The sequence below is a fragment of the Excalfactoria chinensis genome, chromosome 1 (genome assembly GCF_039878825.1).
Source record: "Excalfactoria chinensis isolate bCotChi1 chromosome 1, bCotChi1.hap2, whole genome shotgun sequence".
Taxonomy (NCBI): domain Eukaryota; kingdom Metazoa; phylum Chordata; class Aves; order Galliformes; family Phasianidae; genus Excalfactoria; species Excalfactoria chinensis.
Window position 1 is genome coordinate 177,281,040 of NC_092825.1, and position 25,185 is coordinate 177,306,224.

Below are 25,185 nucleotides of genomic sequence, written 5' to 3' on the forward strand. Positions count from 1 at the left end.
TCATTTTCCTGGGGCAATTGCTGCTTGTTATCATTGCTTCATTGCTTTTTCTTGCTTCTGCTTTTTTTTTTTTTTTTTTTTTTTTTTTTTTTTTTTTTTAACAAGAGTTGTTCTATTTCTTGGGAGATGAGCATTTTATCCTGATTAGACATATCTTCTTAATGATGATTCTGACTTAGCCTCCTTCCAGCTCTTAGAGACATGAATTAGGAAGAATCAAAATACATATAGGTGATATCTTAGGCATGGCAATGCAGGGAAATCATTTTTGTGGTCCTCAGTAACCCTGTACCTACAGTGGGAAGCTACTCTTCTTTTTCAGATTCTGATTCCTACCCTTCCTTCAACTGTTAGCAAATATCCTCTTTCCAAAAGTCTTGCAGGTGCCACATCATGTCAGCTATATGCCAGTAAGAATGAACTGGGTTAGATGTACATATGCTAACATGGATGAGTTTGTTATAAACTGGGAAGCACTTAGACAGGAAACTTTGCCTGCAAAAGTAAAGAGGCAGGTTAGGATACAGGCATACATAGCTGGGACCAGGCTGGGGCAGGTGGTATCCTCTATTGCATGCATAAGATGCCACCTGGCTTTGGTTTGTTTAACCTTTTTTGCGGGGGGGGGGGGGAGGGGGGGAGGGAGAGGGAGGGTGGGGGGGAGGAAGAAAAAGGATACAATCCTATTTCTTTGATAGGACAAGAGGTAATGGCCTTAAGTGGCCTTAAGTTGCTCAATGTGAGGTTCAGGTTGGATATGAAGAAACACTTCTTCAAAGAAGAAGTGGTGAGGCACTGTCCCAGGCTGCCCAGGGAGGTGGTGGAGTCACTGTCTCTGGTGGTGATCAAGATCCATGAAGATGTGGCACTGAGGGATGTAGTTACTGGGCATGGTAGGGGTGGGCTGACGGTTGGACTAGATGACTGGTAGTACTTACTGGCCTATTCCAACCCAAATGATTCTATGATTCTTTATCTTCAGGATCAATAACAACTTGACACACATTTGTGTAAGATTTTTTTTGGAATAAAAAGGGAAATGTAGATGAATATGACCTAAATGTTTTTCAGAGGGAAAAAAAAAAAAAAATAGAGACACTGCTAAATCAGGTCCAAAACTCTCAAGTGAATTTTTAGGAACTATTTCACAGCAAAGATATAATATGTCAATTTTCTACGTTTATTTCATGAAATTCTGATAGATATGGAATAGGAAGAGATAAGAACGAGTTATCTCTTTGTATCACGAGTTATGAACCAAATCAGTTCATTTGTGAAAACCAAGTGTTAGGAAAGCAAATGCAATTTTATTATTTCCATGAAACATCGTGAAAGCAATAACCTTCAGGAAAAAAAAACCCAGCACCACAAACAAACCAAAACAAGCAACAAACAAACAAACAAATCAACAACAACAAAACCCAAGCCCACAAGTTATTTAAAAAGAATAAGTTGAAAAAGAAAGTGAAATAGCAGGAGGAATTCATATGATGCAACTATACCCAATGAAAGAGAGCGAAAGCAGGGATCAGAAGGACAATCAACAGAAATAGAATTTTGGCAGAAGTATTACAAAAATAAACACGGATACTAGTTGGGTTCATCTGTTTTGCTATTGTGATTCGTGCCATTTGCTTACATGAAATAGTGCAATTAATAAATGATTCACTGCCTGCCCTCAAAATCTGTTTGGTAATAACTATCTTCTCCCATACTCCTTCACTTTCCTATATTCACATGTATTGCTCTTCCAGAAAAGGGTCTCTTTAACAATCTACCAAGGCTGTCTGGGATGCTCTACTGAATTAATAAGACCTGAGCAAAACTGGGAACAAAAGCCACTTTTATCATTAAAACAAAAAACAAAAACAGAACAAAAAAACAAAACAAAAAACAAAACAAAACCAACAACCCCAAACCATGAACAATATCCCAGATGTCCTGAACAAAAAGAAAAGCATGCAGGAGGGAATGAAATGGATAAAAGCATTCCCCCATGTGTACTGATCTTTTTAAAGAGGTGGACTTGAAAACAGCCACAGAATTATATTAGTTTGCTAATGCTTTCTGTTTAAGAGGGATTACCTTTACTAATGCAAACAAAATATGGAATGATCGAGCACATTACAAGCCTGAATGAATTAAAAAAAGACAAATACACACATTACCTCAGGATAAGTCCAGCTCCTTGCATGCCACTTACCCTATTACAAGGATTTTGCATGAGATATTACAAGGATTTGGGGATATTTAGACGCAAACATGTATGTTGTGCAATGACTACTAATTAGACAAAGTAGCTATATGTGTCGGTTTGGGTGCTCTGAAGTACTGATTAACTTGAGCATCAGATCATGTGAAACTGGAATAATGTCTGAAAAGCATTGTAATACAAACAAATGCTTTGCAGCCGCTACCATTACTATTGAGCTCATCACCTAAAACAAAGTAACCCACACTCATGGCATAAAAGACCAAGCTGGACATGATTTTCTAAAGTCTAATTCCAAATGAAAACCAAAATAAACCCAAAAAACCTCATCATAAATTACTCAAATCTTGTCTTAGAAGGATTTCAATTATGGCACTTCATAGCTGCTGGCAGACCACACACAAAATCCAGTCCTCAAAAGGCTAGACTCATTGTTCTAGATAAATGCAGTCAAAACTTCCTTATTGTCTTTTGCACCAACACAGTGCCTCTGCTGAAGTTGTTCTTTTCCATTGTATATTGATTCTCATGACAGATTTACAGAAAGAGCAGACCCACCTACCAATCTCCATTTAGCTAAACAACCAATCCAACTTTTTGTTTCAGTGTCATCTGCTGTGCTTGCCTTTCCTCAACAGTGTTTAATCTCTGTCTTCATTGGTTTAAATAGCAGTGCCTTATTTCATGCAATATCAAACAATTCCCTGAAAAATCTGATTTGTTGCACCCGTCATAGTCCTCTAAAAATTTAATGCATCATCAAAGACTAACATGAGGAAAATTTTCTAGATTGTACATTTGATAACTGTATTACTTTTCTATCCTATTTTGCATTAACCTCCTTTTTCTTCTTTCTTTCTTTCTTTCTTTCTTTCTTTCTTTCTTTCTTTCTTTCTTTCTTTCTTTCTTTCTTTCTTTCTTTCTTTCTTTCTTTCTTTCTTTCTTTCTTTCTTTCTTTCTTTCTTTCTTTCTTTCTTTCGACAGTGAATGGAATCTACAGCTGTGGCTTTCTTTTCTCTTTCAGAGAAGCTCCTTCAGAGCTTCCATTGGATAAGGCTTCAAGATCAGCAGAAAGCAGAAGTATTTCCCACCTGATATTTGGGTCATTTTTATTCCTTCATGATTCTGACAAGCATCTCAAAATAAGAATGACAACCTCATCAGCTTTTCTCAAGGACAAGCATTTTGTTCCCCAATATGAACACCTTGCTATTCTAACATGCTGGGCATAATTGTTTTATTAGTGTTTTACATTAGTTTACAAAAAGTCAATTCAATAACACACATATATATGTATATGTATATATATGAATGTATATAGAGAGCATACATATATATGTATGTGTATATATATAGACTGAAAAGAAAGAGAGAGAGAGAGAGAGAGAGGATGGGATATAGAGAAAAAACGGGTCATTGCAAATGTTAACTGTTTACTGGCACAGACTTTCCCCACAGTTACCAGCCTACAGCTAGTGACAGCAGTTGGACTGCAGTGCCATATGTTCTCTTTAAAGGCAAATTCTTTTAGACTCACTTTCAGCAGGGAAATCATAATTTTTAATACATTGACATTTTTTCAAGATGCAGACTATGGCTTTGCCCTAAGATTTATTTGACATCTGTTTATTATGTAACTCCCTGCACAATGCTTTTCCCTTTCCTGAAGAGCTTGTTGACAGAAATGATGGTATTTTTTAGAATTCTATTGACAATGTACTTCGGCTCAGCCTTGGTGGACTCACTTCTCCAAGGCTCTCTAATTTTCCACATCACTACTTGCGAATGTCCAGGATGATCCAAGATGGAAAAAGGCAGTGGATCAAGGTGATCCCTTCACTTGTGTGATTTAACACTGATAAATATTACACCAATAAAACTTTCAGACCTAGTTTGGACAAGAAGGATCAAAACTCATAAACCATTAAGAATGAAGTATGAATTTATCTTCCTATGTACTATCCTATGAAAAGCACACATTCAGATCAAATGAGAACGAGACTTGAGTGAGATCATCTGGAAGTATACTGTGGTCTGGGATTTGTGGTCAGGTTCCTAAGCATCTTCTGCATGGCGACAACTGGCTGCATTCTTTCAAAGAAAGTTATAATGACTTAGCTTAGACCACAGTGATTTCTCATTTTCTCAGATAACAAATTATAGGATGCAGGAAAATGGCCAGGAGAGGTTTAGATTGTAAATTAGGAAGAATTTATTTGCAGAGAACGTACTCAAGCATTGGAAAGGGCTGGCCAGGGCAGATGTATAGTCATCATCCCTGTAGATGTGGAACTAAGATACATGGTCTAGTGATAGGTCAGGTTGATGATTGGACTTGAAGATCTTTTTCAATTGGAATGATTCTATGATTCCGTGATATAGGACTGCATCAAGTCGAATTGCCTAATGTGAGCTCATGCTCATATGTTCCCAGGAATAAGAAACTTGCAACTGGAGCATGAGGTTGAGCTTTCAGGGTGAAGGGAAGCCAGAGAGGTTGGCAGCCTCAAAGCCATATGGGAACAAAGAAGCCTCAGGGAATGTAAGTCACAATCAAATCGTTTTACAGATGTCTATGTAATCTGTTCTCAAAGATCTCCAGAGATGGAGAGACTTCAGCCATCCCAAACAATCTGTTCTGGTGTTCCACTCTCCTTGCAGTTGTTTTTTATTCCTAAATATTATCTGAAGCTCTTCTGTTGCTTTCTAAGACTTTCTTTCCATTTTTAAAACCATTCATAGCTCACAATGAATAAAAAAAGAAAACAACAATAACCTGAAATGCACCCAACCTAGAACTACTGTAAAATTAAAATTAATATTTAAAAGAGGAACATGGCTGAACAGGCAGGAAGGAATAGCTTACCAACTGAAAATCTTCCAAAACAAGTATGCAAATGTCAGAAATGAGACTTAAAGAAACTGACTAGTCCAACTGGGACAGATGAAGCTTATTATTGTCAGTGTCCTACATGCAATAAAATGGGTCAGTATTGCTACAGAAACCTTTTTGGTGTGTGTCTGTAATTAGCCCCAAAGTATTATTATTGTAATTAACTGAATCCCCTAGTACCTTGTGAAGTGTTCACGGTTGTAAGCAGGTTAATGTGAAAATTAATTTGTGCTAATTCAAGCAAAATCAGTGATGCCCAAATCAATCTGGCTGCAGTGGCATTTTGTGGAATAACAGTATCTTCCTGTTGACTTACAAAATGCAGTGAAGCTTTAAGAATGTCTCATAAATCTATCTGAGCTTTCACTTGTAATAAAAGTACTGTGATAGAGAATTATCTACTCTGGACAAATTTATAGTTGAAACTCACTCAAAGTGGATATTTAATGGACTAATTTTAGGAATAGAAACCAAAGGAGTGAAAGGTACAAACAGCTTCTTCATCCTATTTCTGGGTGGTCTAAGAAGCTGCTTGGTCCCACCGCAGACCAGGATTCTGGTCTCCAGGATGAGTTATCTTTTCATCCTGAGAGAGCTCTGTTGGACTTCTACAGCAAGGCACTGCACTTTCTATGGTGTCACATCATATACAGACAAAGACAGTGAAAAAATTCTCTCACAAAACCTTAAGAGCAATAGACTGTAAAAAGTTTGAGAAGGACTTGCACTCTCCTCTTCCTATTCACTGGCAAGGCAACAAAATAATACAACTACTACCTTGAAAACATGTCTGAAGTCAAGCCATTGATGTGCCTCAGTGCTAAGGGGCAGGAAGAAAGAAGATCACTGGTTCCTGCTGCACTTGCTTTTTTTTTTTTTTTTTTTAATTATTATTTCCACTAAAAAATAAAGTTCTTGCAGTGGACAGAATTTCCTGTTAAAATTCCTGTTCCCTGTTAAAATTAGGCTGAAGAAACACTGGCATAACCTACCAGTGCAGTACACAGATTTCAAAGCTTGAAATGAGCTGCCTTGTAACTGGGATTATCCTTTACTGTCTGAATAGGGACTATCTATGCTGGGAATGGTTCCTCTGTTACACTAAATGTTTTCAGCTTGACTGGCTTGCCTTTCTTCACAAGGCTACAGTCCCAGAGGTCTTCTGGGAATGCATAAAAACATCACTCCATAAGTTTAAAGCATCAGTCTTTGGCATCTTCAACAGAGGATGCCAAAGAGACCAAGCTAGAACCTGATAGTCTAGTTCTGCTTCTCAATCCCTTCTCATTTACTGTTCTCCCACCCTGTACCCTGAGGTGGGAAGATGGCAGGTTGTTCCTAAAGGCTGACTTCAGCCTATTGGGGTTAATCTCCTGGGAACCCCATAAAAAAGGTTCTCCCACAGCTCAGGTCAGGACTATCATCCTTCAGAACACCTTTTCTTCCCACTGAGGAGAGGAGAAGCCTGGGGGAACAACCACTCTGGCTCTTGCCAATTGCTTTGGGATATTCGTCAGTGTCATGCCCTTTTTTTCCCTCATCATCAATGTAACAAATTAAAGTCCTCACCTCCCTTTCTCTTGACTCTTTCATTTACAGCTGGAGGATATGAATTCACAACACGCTGCATTTAATGACAAATGTAGCCCACATGGTCTCTGTTCCCCCTCCTCCATCATTGCTCACGTGGGCCTACAGAGCATTGGGCCATTCCACGCCTAGAGATCAGCATATTTTTAAATGATCATCATAGTGGAGTGAGTGAGTTTTGGCATGGAACTGCATTTCCTGTATTTCTGTCCTCATCTCAGTCATTTGCTTCACCTTTCCACAGTTCCTTTTAAACTGCTTGTTCACAGTAAACTCAAGGAAGATTTCCTTTTATGTTTTTAAAGAATACATAAGCTTCTTTTCTTTTCACAGAATTATGGAGTGGCTTAGGTTGGAAGGGACCTCCAAGTTCATCTTGTTCCAACCCTCCTGCAATATATAGGGTTGACAAACACTAGATCAGGCTGCCCAGGGTCCCATCCAACCTGGCCTTGAACACTTCTGCTGATAAGGCATCCACAGCTTCTTTGGGCAGCCTGTGCCAGTGCTGCCCTTCTAGGGAAGAATTTCTTTTGCCTTTCTTCAGTCTGACTGCTCTTTTGTTTTCCCAGTTTTCAGTGTCCTGCCCATTCCAGAAATGGAATGTCATTGCTTCAACTCCTTTTTGTAAGACCTCTTAGTTGAAAGAAATAATGTTGAAAAACCCTGAGTTGGGAGTGGAAACATGATGATAAAGTGAATACAGGGCAGTGAAACAAATTTTCTTTTCTATAAAATGTAATGGGAAGGTTGCTGGAAGCTAGGCAGGTCATATTGGTTTAGATACTTCAGTTTTTTAATACTATTAAATACGTATTTAGCAAAAGACAATAAATAAAGGTTTATTATTTTCTTGAAGATAAACAGAAAGCTGAGAACATCTGACTATTCAAAGCTCATAAGATAGATAAGAGGAGCTCCTAACAACCCTACAAATGCAGCTTTAAAATCCTTTTATAATCAAGCTTTCAGTGGGGCATAAGAGTTCACTTCATTACAAAAGAATATATGTCTTTGAAATAACGAGCCTAGTTTGATTTTCATGTGTTATTAGCTCTCAGTAGAATTCAAGCATTTAAATTGATTGTAATGAGACATTAGCAGACACTATCACTGCAGAAAACCACTCCTGTTTTGAGATAGCTGGTTGAGAAGGCCTCTAAAAGCATCCCAACAGGCAGCTGGTTGACAATGGGGATAAATGGGAAACAGAAATCAGCTCTGTAGATGTTTGCCACGCAGCTGGCTCTGCCAGATGGCTGCTCTGAAGGCCACTGGTAGTGAAGTGCAGCACCCTTGGGAGAGTGGGCCAAGAAAGCTGATAGTGGTTTTAAATATGGTTTTAAATGTACTCAAATTTCTGCCAGACATTAAAACAAAAAGAATTAAAGCAGATAAGCAGACTGCTCAAAGAAGCAACAACCATCTTTATGCACATACCTACCATGCACAGGATGCACAGTGAATCAGTGAATCTATCATGAGAGCTAAAAGATGGTTTTGTTTGACTTCTGCCTCAGCTAAATCTCTTCTCATTTTCACAACCCTGTCTCACCCTTGCCAACCTTTTCTGGGTTCTGCTGCAGTTTGAATTAAATTCAACAAATGACCTATGCCAGAGACACTCTTCTCTCACTTCAGTTTTCTTGATTTCTTTGCTAATTATGCCAAAAGTCTGGAACAGTCTCTCATAATTACCCTATTTTCATGAAGCTTGTAAAAACTTTATAGCTTTAAGATTGCTACAGATACTTGTGTATGGATATATACATACATATTTTGTTTATTCTTTTATCGTGGTTGCGTAACCTAAATTTCTGAGGCAAGTGTGCTGAAAAAAAACCCACGATTATGAAACACTCTGAAAAGAAACCGTTGCAAATGTGACAGCTGCTAAGAATCACTACAACTTTAACATGCTCCTTCCCCTCGAGGTTACCATCTTTACTGACTGAGGAAACAGCTGTAGCGTGCTTCGGAAGGGCAGAAAGGGCCTGGAGAAGGCAGAATTGCCCTTTGACAGTTTGATGTCTTGCTGGAAAGCTTGTCAACCTTATTTACATTTTAATTTGCATGTCAGCCCCTGCAATGCTTTATATTCAGGTTCTGCTTTAAAGTCTCTGCTCCACAGCAATCACAGCGACCTTTGCATTCCTCCCCTCACTATCCCTTGGGGGGTGCAGCCCCAGCTTGCTCAGCCACCCAGAGCCTGGCAGGAAGAAATGTCAGGCTGAGCATGACATTTATCCCAATGGTTGGTTAGTTGTTTTTTTATTTTTTTTTTCCTATTCTTCCTGTAGGACATTAAAGAGGGGCAATAGCCATGCCCTGCAAAAGGAGAGTGCTAAAGGAGGTTCCCAGTCCTGTGAGACAAGAGCAGGAATTGTAGCAAGCATAAGGTGGTGGTGGTGGCACCTGAGAGCAAAGATGACAAGCAGGATGGAAGTGGGCAGTGACTGATTACTACTGACATTGTTTTTACAGATGGGCTGACAACAGAACTTGGCAGGACTATACCCACTAGCTAGTGATGGGGAGCATGGCCATAAACATGCCCTGCTCCAGATAAATCACAGCACAGGCACAGAAGCACAATGCAGGCATTAGCCTCCAGCCTGCAAATCTGCCACTAAAATACACAGCCCTTCTTACATCTCAAATAAAGTCATTTGTAAACATACACAGGTTATTCTGGATTACTCAATTATTATTATTTTTCTTTTTATCAGAACAATCTCTTTTGCATCTTTTCATCATTACATAAAAGGCCAGGCTGAATAGGGCTGTGAGCAACCTGGTCTAGAGGGAGATGTCCCTGCCTATAGCAGGGGGTTGGACCTAGATGATCTTTCCAAACTAAACCAATCTATGATTCTTTGATTCTCTAAGTCACAAGAGAAACCTCTGGGAATATGGATATGATAAACAATTTCTAAGTCTGTATTACCATCATGCCCACTAAACCCTGTCCTTCAATGCCTGCTTACAGATATACCAATACAAACTACCTACAACTTCAGTGATGTCAATACATAGGTGATTTGCATTGATAATAACTCATTCTATCCTCATATTCTTATTTAAACAATATTTCTGCTATTGGGTATAGGGTATACCTGATAACAATCAGTAATGGGGGTGCCTTGATAGGAAGTATGTCCTAATGTGGAAAAGCATACTCACAGCAAAAATCATCTCTCAGCCCTTTGGATGCCATTTACTTCCACTACTTTTAAGTTCTATGGATGCCCTGTCCCTGGAGACATTCAAGGCCAGGTTGGACCAGACTTTGAGTACCCTGATCTAGATGCAGATGTCTTTGTTCATTGCAGAGGAGTTGAACCAGATGACCTTTAAAAGTCCCTTCCAACTCAAACAGTTCTGTAAATTCCACACCAAATAGCAAAGCTGTATAATTTCATATATTAAAAAAACAAATGAAGTATTTCAGGTATATAGCACTAACAACACATTGGATAAAGAAGATTCATGCATTACAAAACTGTGTGGACATAGCAACATCAGTTTAAGGCACAGGAAATTCTGTTGTTTACAGATTTGAGGGAATGCAAGATGCAGGGTAAGTCTTGTGAATTCTGCATCTCCTCAAACATGTTCATGTAGATTAACTATATTAGCACCAGTCCTTCAGCTTTTATTTTTTTATGTCTTAATGGCTAGTGTAGCCTAATGATCCCTTTGTGTTAAGGATCTATAATTGTGAGCACGAGAGCATATGCCATTGTTCCTGGTGGATGACACCATGCAGCCAGTCTGTAAATTCATTTCTAGAGTTTTCTTTTTTCTTTGGCTTGTTTTGCCAAATATTTTTGTGTCAGAAAAGGTTTGTTCTAAGAACAAAATCTGGCTTGGCTACATGATGTCTGGGACTGAGGACCTCGGAAAGAAATGGCTTCATGAAACACTGTGATGACTTCACATACTTTAAGTCTTGCCATTCTTCATCACAGTTCTACTCCAAAGTTAAGAAGTCACCAACATGGACAATGATAGAAGAAATGAAAAATTCTGGACAGGATGTTATTCTGTCTACAGCTGACAAGAAGCTAAACATCTGAGGAGATCCTGGATCAAAGGACCTGGGAAATGTCATTTGGTCGGTACTTTTAATCACATTATAAGTCTTGATACAGCAAGCATGGGAGAACAGGCTCTGCAACGGATCACAATTATCAATGTAATCCCATATGGCCATAAAAATATCTAGCCATTTAATACTGCTAAACCTTGTTTGTAATCACAGAGCTTAATGAGAACAACTTACTCTGAAGAGAAAGAAGGGAAATCTCTGGAGTAGAAAAGCTGCTAGAGAGGACATTAACAAATGCCAGTAAATTTGAGGTTTTAACTTATTTTATATAGGGCATACTCCATTCGTAGAAGGTTTTTTTTTTTTTTTTTTTTTTTTATGAACCACGAGAATATAAAACTGAACTTAAATTCTAAGCAAGCATTTAGCAAATTTGAACAAAGGGGAAAAGCATTGCATGGAATAGTGTGGTTTAATCCAAATCATAGAAGTATTAAGGTTGAAAAGACTAACACCATCTAGTTCAGCTGTCAGCCTATCACCGTCATGCTCGCTAGCCATGTCCCTCAGTACTACAAATCCATTTTTCTAGAATACCTCCAGAAGATGCGACTCCACCACTTCCCTGGACAGCGTGTTCAAAATCTTGAACAGCAAAAATATTTAGCATTGAGTGAGACTTAACATCTGGGGAAAGCCTGAGAAGTATTTTCAGAACACAGAGAAAGATTCATGTTTGTTTTGAAATGTCCAGCTCCTCCGTATTATTTCTACCACCTATTAGATGTCAGACCTTGAATACTAGAGAATGCTTTGGTCAACACTGGACTGTAGTGCTTCACGTTATGGCTTCTGGCCAGTTTGCTTCATAGATTCATGATGAGAGAGCACAAAGGAGCTCCAATTGGAAACAGACTGTTCTCATTGGTTCCCAATGAAAGAACAGGAGACAACAGGCACAAATTGAAATACAGATAATTCCATTTAAGCATTAAAAACAAACAAACAAAACAAAACAAAACAAAACAAAAACAAAACACCCACAAAAAACAAAAACAAACAGACAAAAACATCAAAAACATATTTTTCCTTCTTCTATGATGAAACTGGAATTGACTCATCAGAGAGGTGGTGGAGTCCCCACCTACAGAGGTATTCAGAATTCAACTGGACATAACCCTGACCAACCTTCTGAACCTGCTAGTGCAGATGTGTTGGTGTAGATGATCTCCAGAACTAGCTTCCAGCTTTAACTGGAGTTCCAGCCTCAACTAGTCTGTAATTTGGTGATAATTGATCTAATTCACTGTGGATATGTAAAAATATACATACAAAGCTCTTCTGCTTAGAAATGAAGAGCTGCTAAACTATAGTGGCAAGATGATATATGGTTAACAACTTAAATCCTTTTAAATGAAAAGATCATTAGAATAAATAAAGTATTACATTTAGGTGTGCTAGTGTCCCCTGGCTCACATTATCCTCCCTAGTCACGCTGCTGTTGAACAACTGGGTACAGCAATATAGAAGTTTAATATCCGGCTATATTTAATATCAAGCTCTTTGATATTGGCAGTGCCCATGATGGCTACAGGTCTGTCAGCATTTTCAAAGGTTTATAACAGCCATAAAAACTTGTGGAGTAGAGAAATGAGTCAACCAGTACTTATAATTGCTGGCATTTAGCACCAGAGAAGATGACTAAGAATCGCTATTTGAAATACCTGGAGCTGGTGAAGTCCAAATACAAATCCCAAGAAAGATCAACTAAGCTCTACATTTCTGTGAATTAAACACACAGAACTGTGTGCAGATTAATGGTTGCAGAACTTTTACGGGAGCACTTAAAAATTCTGCTCTTTCAGTATGCATTTATTCTTCTACCCAGTAAAATGATTATCATGGTGACTTGCCTCTCCTTGATCTCAAAATATTGTCATATTTGGCATTCAGCTTCCTGCCCTTTCATCAGCAGAGGTGGCTGCATTTCACGTTTGTGGAAATAATGTTCAGGAAATTCTCTGGGGTGTCATTTTCAATGGCACATGTCATGTGTCTCATGTGCTCAAATACAGTTTTGACAGTATTTCAAATTTTATTTCTTTTTTTTTTCTCTAACAAACCATACAAAATAATTAGGTTAAAACAAAAATTTAGGCAATTAATATCATAAGGTCTCAGATGTTTCTCTGTCACAGAAGAAGGTTCATTAAAAGAAGGATTCCCATTAGTTTTATTTATAGGTGACAGTTTATGCAGTGTATCTATCCAATCTGGCTTATGTTATTTCTCTGAAAGATATCCATACCATAAAGTAACATAATTTACAACCATATTGTCTTTTCTTTTTAAAAGAATCTCATGGTGTTTCACAAATTTAAGGCACTACAAACACCATATATCAATGGCATCCACTTCAAGGGTGTCAGTCACAATTACAGAAGTGCTGCAAATAAATCAAAGAACAGAAAAGTGGCTAAATTAAAATGGTGCTTGATATGCAGATGGAGTAGATTAATTTATCTACAACTTCATCTGGGTCATCTACAGATTGCTTCAGACTCACATATAACCAGGTTGGATGGGACCCTGGGCAACCTGGTCAAGTAGTAGATCTGGAGGTTGGTGGACCTGCCTGTGGCAGGGGGGTTGGATCCTTGGGGTCCCTTCCAACCTAAGCCATTCTATGATTCTGTGATTCTATGATATTCAGCAAAATGTGCATCAACTAGAAAATGTGAGACTAAGGTAGATGTTATCCGTGACTGTGTTTTCAGGCTGGTCTTGGGTTTCTATATTGCCAGGTATGCAAATGTTGTGACAGAATTTCAGTGAGATACCTGCATGTAAAACACAAATGTATAATTTATACTTGGAAAAACAGTTAATTAAAGATTTTCCTTCCCTAAAAACACCCCAACTTTAAAATCCAAATCCAATTTGCTACCATTCTTCATCACAGTTATTTAAAAATTAGACCCTTCTGGCTTTGTTTTCTCTCTCCTTCAAGTGATAGGTTTGGGCAATTGAAAATTGAGGGAGAAGAAAGAGGTACAATACCACAAATATTTTGGCGATGAACAACTGAAAAAATATCCAGAGGAATAAGGAAAAAAGAATTTTTACATGTAGGTCAGAACAAACTGAGCATGTTTCTGGCATTCCAGATCTCACACTGACATGAAACATCTGGTGTATTTTCCCTTCTCAATATAATTTTAAAACACATCTTAACTCTATAAAAATCCATCATTTGTTAGTATCTTAGGTAAGGCAGCCTAATGCTGGGGAACAACACTGGGGGTAGGGCAGTTTATTGTCACAGAGTTACAAAAGGGAACCTGCCAGGTAGCTGATTAATTTTAAGACAACTTTTTTTATGTGTTACAAATCTTCAGAAAAGTCCCATTATAAAAACAAATAATAGATTCTGGATCAAATATTTTTGTTAGAATTAGGGGACAGGTCTGCAGACAGCATCTACAGCCTGAACTTGTTTTGATCACTGTCAACCGCATACAAAAAATAGATGGAAATATAGAAGGTCATTGTTTCATAGAATCATAGAACCAGTAAGTCCAGGTGCTTCGTCACTCACACTGCACTCACGCTTTCCTAAATGTCTCAAACAACTGAAGTAAAATTTTTCACTGTAAGATTTACAAATAGTGTAAATAGAGACTCTAATTAATGGACTGTGAATTAGCAAACGTCACAATAATTCCATCAGAAAATGCATGGAAATATGCAGTCCCATCTATTTTTTTGTCTTCCAGCCCTTCTACTATTTTCTGTCTCTGCCATTCATTATCTCTGCACTGAAATGTAATACAAATAGAGCAGCATTTATGCATATCTCCTAAAAGAGGGAAGTAAGCTGCCTATTATGTCAGCAGACAGGTGTGAATAGCAGGATAGAGTGAAAACAAAGGAAGATAATCAAGTGTAAAGTATTTGCACCACATAAGCTTACAGAAACCAGCATGCAACTGTTACTGCAAAAATATCTGAATCATGGAATCATTAAAGTTGGAAAAGACCACTAAGATCATCCAGTTCAACCACAAGGTTTCTCTGGGGATCTTGTGAGTATAGATCAGTGTACTGTCGAAGTTCAAGGGTCATAAAACTTGAATCGGGATAGAAGAAAACAAATACAAGAGCAAACATTAAAATTACAGTTACTATTTCTGAACAATTTCTTCAATTCAAATATTTCCAGAAGATTTTGTCAAATTGCAATATATTGTGAAGCAAAAATAATTCCACGTCTGGAAAGCCTGTTTTGTAAGTAAGAGTGCTGATTGCTCTTGGCTCTGAAAGTTGCTTCATGCTGACTGGGTGTATTTCACCACAGTATTCAACTCTTGTGGTTATACCTCAAAGACAAGAAACAGAACTGCTGCAAACAGAAGAGTTTCACCTAATGCCATCTACTGATAGTTTTATTTTACATTGCTGAACTACGCTGCACCTCACAACCAATGCACGGTGTTATTTCAACAGCTGAAGGGAGCACAGATTGCACGGGACATGAAGTAGACAATTAATTTGCACATTCCCAGTTTTCCATCTAGGATAACAGATTCCTTTTGCAAGGAATATTTGGGTAATATAAGACACACAGATCTACCACAAACAAAATAACAGTACTGCAAATAAACGCAGAGAATAAGATACCATGCACAGGTGGTGCATGCTGAGGATGAGAGTGCTGAGGCTTTTAATGCAACTGTTTTCAAAGCACGTAGAGATTGCCTTTAGTGAGCAAGTCTTTTTGTTACTTTTCTTTGAAACCACTAGGTAAAATATTTGCTCCTCAGTATTTCAAGCTGCTCCAAATAGTTTTCCTACTCACTGTATACGTTACTGAATGTAGTGGAAATGCATCTGAGAGTACAATTTACTTAAAATTTGGAAATGCATAACTATACAACAAACAACCAAACAAAAAAACCCAAAACAACGCTATGTGATTCCAGTCTGCCTGGCTAGTTCACTCATTCACATTCAGCATGTGGCTGCATACAAGCCAGTTCAATCTGTTATTTATTATTTCATGGTGTTAAAGGTTACTACAATGCAAAAAAGTAATAATAGTGGATTCTTAAATTAACAGTTCCTTATCTCAAATTACATTGTGCCAATCTCTTTCTTTAAAATTTAGTACAAAAAGTAGTGTAAATTACACTTACAGAGTGCTTTTTTTCTTCCTGCTCTTTTCCAAATAAGAAAGGTTTCATAAGGAATACAGAAAAGAATTAGAAGGGACACACCATGCCCCATTCTGTCAATTCACAGATTCTTCAAGCACAACACATTGGCAAGCGTGACGTAAAGATGACAGCAACTTCCAGGATTTTAAAACTGTTGTCAATCCAGATTACACTCCTGCCTGTCTAAAATAACAGGAGAGGGCTGCTAACATTAAGAAAAGATTCCAGGAATCAGGACTCAATCTACAGTTTTATCAGGATGACTTCTGAATGAGTTCATTGGTAAGATCCAAGTAGGAAGGGGGTGATGCCATAAGCTTTTACTTTTAGTACAAAATAAGAACTGTATGTAAATATCACATAATAAGTCACCAACTAATAAAGTCTGCAGAGGACAGAAGACAGTACGCCAATGTTTAAACAAGGAATGAATGAGCTTTGCCACAGAGGAATATCATTACTGTTTGTACACTGGCAAGTAGAACAATGAATGTTCTCCATCTCTTACAATTCCAGACAAGACAGAGAGCTGAGTACTATGGAGACAGCAGAGGTTCAGTAGTTCTTTCAGCCTGCAATATAGTGGGACCACAGCCATTTCATGTAGAGCTATGAAAGGGGGTTTCCTCTTGAACATTTTTCTTTCATAACTTAGAGTCACAGATCACAGAATCACAGAATCACAGAAAGACCCGGGTTGGAAGGGACCTCAAGGATCATGTAGTTCCAACCCCCCTGCCTAGCAGGGCCACCAAACATACGCCTTTACTAGATCAGGTTGCCCAGAGCCCCATCCAACCTGTTCTTGAACACCTCCAAAGACGGGGCATCTACAACCTCCCTGGGCAGCCTGTTCCAGGACCTAACCACTCTCCTAGTAAGTCAGAGAGTATCCAGAGTCACAACACTGAAAAAGGGAAAACTTTATCTAGAGCAAGGCACGGTGTCATTTTAGGATATTTTAGATAAGGCTACCCAGACCCACATCCAGCCTGACCTTGAGTGCTTCCAGGGATGGGGCATCCACAGCCTCCTTGGGCAACCTGTTCCAGTGCATCACCAATCTCTGTGTGAAAAACTTCCTCCTAACATCTAACATAAACCTCCCCTGTCTCAGTTTAAAATCGTTCTCCCTTTTCCTATCACTGTCCACCCTCATAAACAGCCATTCCCCCTCTTGTTTATACTCTCCCTTCAAGTACTGGAAGGCCTCAATGAGGTTTCCCTGGAGCCTACTCTTCTCCAAACTAAATAAGCCCAGTTCAGCCATGCCTGATAGACCCTTGAGCGATGCTACTCATGTTCTCAGTTATGTTGACTGTGTTCAGTGTCAAGCAGAGCTCAGAGAATTTGCATCACTTTATTCCATTGACATCTATCTCTTACTGAATTCCAGAGCTCAATTCCCCAGAGCCAGCTCTATTACAATGCAGCCTCCTCATCTGGAAGCTTTTAGTGACAGTTGTAGATATTGTCTTAACCACCTACAGCAGAGAATGTGCAGCAGTTAAACCCAAGCAATTATACATACAAATGAATTAAAATGAGCACTTTTGAGATACATTTTACTTACAATTTTTCAATGCTTTCCTAATTTGAATATCCTCTGCTGCCAATAAAATCAAGAAAGACCTATGAAGGATTAGACCTTTGCATGTATTTCACTTCCAACATGAGAAACAGAGCAGCATCTAATAGCACGTTGTATTTATGAGCACACTCTCTGCTCCATTTGCCAAATTTGTTCCTTTCATGCACCGAGTGTTTGATAATCCTTTAAATGCTATTTCTCTGCCTATTTCTCTGAGTACAGAAAAAAACAAATAAATAGTGTTTTCAATTGGCAGATGATCATTTTCTACTATAACGTTCTGTCTGGCTCTTCCCTGCCAAAAAGTTATGTTGGCTATTGTCAACATCAAGGATGCTATATGTCTAACCTGTTATTTAAACCCATTTTCCACTGAAGAGCTTCTTACTGACAGCACATCATTATGATTATCGGTGTATATATGGCCTCATTTCATACCCATCACGACTACTGAATTCATATCTGAGAATGCTGAGAAACAGCATGTAATGTCACTTTATTGATCCATTCCATAAAAAGTAGAGATTTAATATATGGTGAATACTTTTCACTTCTATGCACTAGAGCTTTCTGTACTGAAGAGTCAGTATTATAAAGTTTTTCTCTCATTTAAAACTGTAGTTTGTGTGTGTGTACTTAAAAGAGGAAAACACATTTGCTGCTGAAGTCTCCAATCACTTTTGACACCAAGAAAAGCAGACACATAATCACCATATTTATGGCCAACTGGAAAGTAACTTCAACAAAAATGTTGACTGTCAGCTACTGTGGGACTTCACAACAAACCTGAAGGTCAGCAGATCTGAGGTATGTCAGATATAGGAAAAAAAATGTTGAATTCCAAAGCTAAGGACTTCTTTCCAAGATGTTATCCCTAGACACTATATTTTATATGAAGGACAATTTGGACATCAGCACCTTAGTCAGTCTCAGCTGTAAACAAAAGGTAAAAGCTCTTGGGGAGCAGATGTCTCCTACTCAGTGACGTGCCTCAGCCCTAAAATACAAGCTCTGTTCAGAAATCACTAACAAACCAACACACTTCTTGGAGGTGTGGTGTAGTGTGTTTCCAGCAGGGTACACTGTTAACCCTACAGCTGGCAGTTATCCGCACCTCAGGCACCTAAGGGGAGTGAAGGCGCAGAACTCTGAGAGCACGCAGTAGCTACTTGCTGCAAGACGAGAGGCATGGATGACAGCAGCAAACTCAGCCCCAGATAAAACAACTGGGCTCTCCAGACCACAGAGAATTTAAAATATGTTTCTTAGTCACTGCTGCTTTTCCTTCAGAAGCACTCCCAGCCTATGAGCACAAAGGAGCAGCAGGCACGCACCCGGAATAAATGGAATTTGTGCTACGTCCTCTGGCTCCTTTCCATTCACTTGGCCTTGGTCTTATCTGGATCAAACTTCAGGAAGCTGGTTTCATCTGTGACCAAGCCTCCGTACCACTGCCTGCAGACTGAACTAGTTGGTTGCTTAATTTATTTTGTCATAACAAAGAGTGATTCTGAAGCACCGTTGCCCACAAGAGCCATATGCCCATATCATAACTTTCTCCTTTTAGGGTTGCTTTTCCTGTCCTGATTTATACTTCCTCAGTTACAGTACATACATTTACATGGTTAATGCTCAGATTGCTGAGATTACACCATAGTGATGCATGCAACATAAATGCCTAGACAGATGGATGCAGTATCACAGATTTCTGAAAGGAGGAGAACTTGCAAAGCCAGAAGCTCACACTTCAAGAAATATCATTTGCTAGCACAGGGGTCACTGAAAATAGATCTGAATGTTTAAAAAGCAGTGAAATATTCTTAAATAAAGCACTGCTGACACAGGTATAAGCTCATTCCTAGAAACAGGAAATCTGTTAGGCTGGCAGGAAATGATCTTCTGGAGAAACTCAGATTTTTTTTAAAATTTTGGATTTATAAAGAAAAATGCAAATCTGTTCTGCTAAAGAAGCCTGTGGCAAAAGCCGCGTTGCTAATTGCCTTCATCTTTGAATAAAACAATGATGCTAAAAGGGAAGCACCATATTAATTAAGTCAGCATCAGTCTAGCAGCTTTGATAACTCATAGAATAGATGATTTCTAGGTAAGAATCTGCAGCACAAGTTTAAATTAGTACAGGATAAACAGTTTGGATCGATAACAAATGAAGGTCTATGTCACTGTCTACTTCCAATTCCTAATAATACAGCTACGAGACAACAGGTGCTGCTGCTGAGCCCTTCTGATATTCCAATAAAGCAAACTTGCTTTTGCAGCCGAGGGATAAAAAAGAAAAAGAGGGACAGGATCTGCTCTTGCTCCCTTTGATAATGCCACTGCTGATAAAATTGTTGCTCACGACCACCTGCCTCTACTGAGCAGGGGCACAGGTACTGCATGGCAATGCTGACAGCTCAGGCTGGAAACGTGTGCTACCACGTTCGTTTCTGCTTAAAGCAAACAGAAAATATTCAGCTGGCTGACTGATCGTTAAGGTTACCAACAAGATATTAAAAGAGCTTGCTTAAAAAGACAGAGATCATAACGAAGCAATTGGTAATTAGAAACTAAAGCTGATGAAATTCAGAAAGTACTGCATGTATTATAGGAAATACAGCTTTTCCTGCTGTGCTGTATTATGCTTCCCACAGTTTGTTTCAAAGTCCCTCTTTGCCTTTCATCTTACACATATTTCAGAACTGTTGTTATGCAAGATGGGGAATCATTGATTTTCGTGGGATCTCAAGCATAATACCACAAAAACAGTCTCCCATCTCTCTGGTCACCTCACTAAAGAACTCCATGCTACATTCCTTGCAGCTCTTGTCGCACACAAAAGATTCAGTGCTGAACCTGAAAAGCCACATGTGCGTGCAAGCAAAGAATTACTAAATGCTTCTAATTCAGATTTTCCTTTCCCTCCCCCACCCATCCCAGCCTCTCGTTACAAAAGCTAAAGCTATCGCTCTCCTTAACTGCTAATAAAAAGCTGTTTAATGACAGGTAAATTTGCTGCTTCGTAGCTTCTTTGAACACCCACCATGCTCACGGAGGAAAGTAACTTTAGCCAGAAAAGAGATCCTCGCAGCACTATGGTGAATAATTCATTGCTGCGTTTTTCTTTTCATCTCATCTTGTGCCAGTAACACACACAACTGAAAATATTGTAAAAGCTAAAAACAACCCCAGACAAGGACTTCCAGCAGCAAAACACAAAGAAAACTCGCAGGCAGGTTTCCCCAGCTTATATAATAACGGCTTTAGCTCGACAGAACCCACATCACTCACCGAGGGCAGAATTCACTTGAACAAAAGCAGAACCCAGGCACCAAATGCAGCTTCGCAGGACTGTTAATGTGAGATGCTCCTGTCTGCTGTTCGGTTCACACTTGCCTTTATAACTAAGCCAACCAACAACATTCAGTTGCTGAACCTGATGAATTATAAAACGGTAGCTCCCAGACTCTCATATTTTACATCACAGGGGGTGGTCATCCAGCATACACGCTGCCTGTGTACATATATCCTGCTATAACTCATCCTGATAAACACATCAGCACTGGCAGCAGTGACAGTAATTGGTGCTCAGGATGTACAAGCACAAACCAATAGAGCACACTCCCACCTTCTGCTCCGTGCTACGTCTCCACCTGTCAATCACTGCACCTTGTTAAGGTGGAATGATCAACTGCACTTCAAGGGGAGAAGCTAAACTTGGGGGAGAAAGCATCTACCCAAACCAAAATCTTCACTTAAACATCTCTTAACATGCAGTAAATGCAGCTTTAGTCTCCTCCAGATACGGTCTTTCTCTTTTTCCATTAATTTCTTTAAAAAAAATTCTTCTCAAAAATCTTCCCTTCTTAAAGAAACAGTTCTTGTTTAGTGACTAACACACTGTTCACAACTTCCACTACCATGAATGGGAACTATTCAGGTGAATTCCACAGACTTTAACAAGGATAACCTCAAAGCAATATTCCAGGCAGAATGACAGCTGAATGCAATACACTTATTAGGTGAAATTATGTGTACATTTTAAAAGCCTCTTATGCTGATAGCTTTTACAAATATCCTCTAAGTTATAAATATGTATTTATAATGCTCTTTACTTCTCTAATGCTTTTTTTCCCCTATATTCTTTGTTTTTAACATAAATGTACACATGCAGAATAACAGACTCAAACAGCTAAAACTCATATCCATTAATACAATCAATTAAACTGAATAATTTCAAACAAGATTAATTATAGCAACAGCAATCACAGCTGCTGCACATGCCACAAATTAACGTTCACAATTAGCCCCAACAAGCAAAACTGGTGACAGTACTGGACATACACAATCACTGAAAAGATTCCTTTATAAACTCAGAACCATTTGAGTTGGAAGGGACCCTTAAAGGCCATCTAGTTCCACTTGCCTGCAATGAACAGGGACACCTACAGCTTCATCAGGTTTGTGGGAAGGCTTTTTTAATGGAGTAGGTATTCCTTTAGAGCCGAGCTGCAGGAATCTTGTCCACATTTCACACAAACTTGAGGCTATTTGTACAAGTGCAGGGACTGGATGAGCAGTCTTTATTTCAGATGATTTTTTATTTCTGCATCCTGGGGGATGACACTCGGAGGGCTCCACTTAGAACCTAAACTCCAACTCCTTTCTGTCCTCATCCTGCAAAGATCTCCCAACATTTGGCACCATGGAGCACGGTTGTGCTCTGGGAGGTACGCACCATTGTATGAGCGGCTGTGCACTGCCCGAATGCTTCTCCATGAACAACTGGGCTGAGGAATGCAAATACAGCCTGTGCATGGCAGCCTGAAGCAGAAACCCAACCCTTCTCACCATCTGGAATGCCTGATGTGCGTCACAATGTGGGAACATGGTGTTACATTTCACGCATAGCAAAAGCAAGTCCTATATATATCCCTTTTCTCCTGGCCTCAGCTGCTTGCCCCCCTCATTCATCTCTTTGTGTTCAGCATCTTCGCTGAGAAAAAAATTCACTGGAGGCCACAGGCAGGACAAGTGTTTCTTCATGTGCTACTGGCTTTTACTGTCATTGGTTTCATGAAGAAAAGGCTGTAAATAATTTGATGGTGGAAATGAGGGAGACATATCTGGGTTTAGCCAGGGCAATAGTTTTCATGTCTTTAGCTTTCATAGAATCAAAGAATCGTTTGAGTTGGAAGGAACCCTTCAAAAGCCATCTAGTCAAACCCTACTGCAATGAACAGGGACACCTACAGCTCTATTAGGAGCTCAGAGCTCTGTCCATTCTGATTCTGATTGTCTCCATGGATGGGCATCAACCACGGAGAAAAGGGAAGCAGAGATTCAGTAACAGGCTTCTCTAGTGATGCTGGCTTAGGGTAATCCAAAATGTTTAGAAAAGAATTCTGGGTGGCAGAGACTGGCTCAATAAGAAGGAGCAAAAATATCCATGGCACTGGATTTAGTCTTACAAATTCTAATTCTATTCTCACTGATTTATATGTTTCACATGCAAATTATGGAGGTTCACTACTATGGCTGATATGTAAGAGCTTGTTGCCCTTTTTATTTTTTTATTTTATTTTTTTATTTTATTTTCCTTTTTGCCTTGTCTTAAACCTTCAGGTTTGAAGAAAATTAACAAAAATCCATGTAAACACGAGAGTGGCTTATAATAACTTGAATAAGTTATAACTTGACATAAGCAATGTTTGATTGAATCTCCTTAACCAATATAATACTCACCCTAACATTCAGCGCACACTGTGAATTACAGGTTTGTAAAACTGACCAATATCTCAGCAACGTATCACTGCAATATTTCAAAGCTATGTGTAGGTGGCATGTACAAGCCACAGTCTGCGGTATTATACAAGAACCACAGTACCAAAAAATATTGCTACCTCATTTCACACTTATTTTCAATTTTTATTTAGCTATCCTGGCTTTCATGTTATTTTCCATAGAAAATGTTTCCTACCTTCTCATTCCATAATATTCAGCACTGTGAAGGTAAGCCATATAAAGCCTGCTACCTTCTTACTGAATGGATCTACTCATCTCACAACAAGTCCTCCTGTCTCTGTTCATACGTTCCAGTGTACTGAAGTGAGATTTGAAAGCTGAATTTTCTCACTTCACTGACAGGTGTCTGAATATTCCATATGGCTGACAGATTTATGTGTACCTACATATATAATTGGTATTTTTAAGGCATTTGTAACAAATGCATTTGGTATTGACTTCAAGGTTTTCTGCTTTAAGCTGCAAGCTAGACGTGATTTAAAAATGAAAAAAAGACAAAAATATTCCCATTTTCTGCTAAAACATAACTTTAATTCTTACATAGTCATTTTGACTGTATTGACTACACATCATAGATATCTTATTTGCTAGTTAAGAGAGAACAGAGATCACTGGGGAAAAGTGAGAGCATTCAGCTAGAATAACAAGAGTTAGCCTTTTCAGCTCAAGAAGCAGCTAAAGAAACTTCAAATGAAGAGTAACTACAGGCATATCTGACACCACAAGGATCATGAATTAGGTAGTTCAGTTAGCAAACAATCCAATCTGGAAAAAATAGACCTCTAGGATTTCTGCAGAATGGACCACAAGTTCCAGGTGAGTCAATGAGCACCATTGCTTCACAATTTCCAGGATACCTTGGATGGTGAGGATCAATACACTTGTCAATAATTCTTGACATGTGCCTTAAGAAGCCATCATGCAAACTGAAAGTGTACTTTATTTAGTAACTTGTATTTAGAAACTGTGCTTTTCAGGTTCTCCAGTGAGTTTCCACCTCCTCCCTAACCCCCCCTTTTTTTTTCTTCCAGATTTTAACTGGAGAAAGCAAACACTTTTTCATATGATAGCCTGTTGATGGCACTGTCAGAGAGTATCACTAAAGTGATAAGCCCAGTAGGATTTACGAAAGGACTTGTCATTTATCAGACAGCAGCATCCAGCAGCATAACAACAGCAAGAAAAAGAAACTCTCCAATGATTAGGGGATCTAATAAAGCTTTGTCTCCTACAGATTCTTCTCCTTTGATTAAGGATCCAACTCATTGCTCTGCCTCAACCTGCAATGCTTCACAACATCTCCTGGGACTCTAGCAAGACAAAAATCAGAACTTGGGTGGCTGCAGCCCACTGACCAGTTTGCTGCCCACCTTTCTTCCAGAAAAAGCATTAACTTACACATCTCTCTCCACCCTACCTCAAAACTGCCATGAGACAGAAGGAGTTTAGTTAACTCTGAGACTTCCAATTTTTTCAAATCAAAACCAGCTGAGCACACTTTTCTTTTGTTACATTTGATAAAGGTAACCACTGGTTATGCAGAAGTTCAGCACCTTATACTCTTTGAGGATTAGTTGGGTGAGACGGCACCACTGTTGTATCTTTCAAGTACAGAAACCTCTTAGGCTGCTGATTCCAGAAGAGAATACTAAGGCTTAATGAATTCCACAAGCTCTTTCACTGTCAGTAGTCTAAATCCACTGAGAATTTGTCCTTTTAGAAAGATATGGCAAAACAGTACCACACACTGAGTCAGACAGATTTCCTTGCTGTAACCTACGTACATCATGTGTTGTAAAATAAACAGCAGTGACAATGTAAATTAACTTA

The 25,185-nt window shown here is 38.9% G+C and overlaps 1 protein-coding gene across 32 annotated transcripts in view; it reads right to left on the reverse strand.

Moving 5' to 3' along the window:
• The window catches only part of DLG2 (discs large MAGUK scaffold protein 2), a 981,657-nt gene that overhangs the window by 95,520 nt on the left and 860,952 nt on the right, over window positions 1-25,185 (reverse strand). Inside the window, exon 1 of one of the 32 annotated variants that reach the window (XM_072326906.1) lies at window positions 20,842-21,167. The exons of the other annotated variants lie outside the window; for them this stretch is intronic. The gene's annotated coding sequence lies outside the window, so the exon portion shown is untranslated. Of the gene's footprint in view, window positions 1-20,841; window positions 21,168-25,185 lie in introns of those variants that run through there. 32 annotated transcript variants of the gene reach the window in all.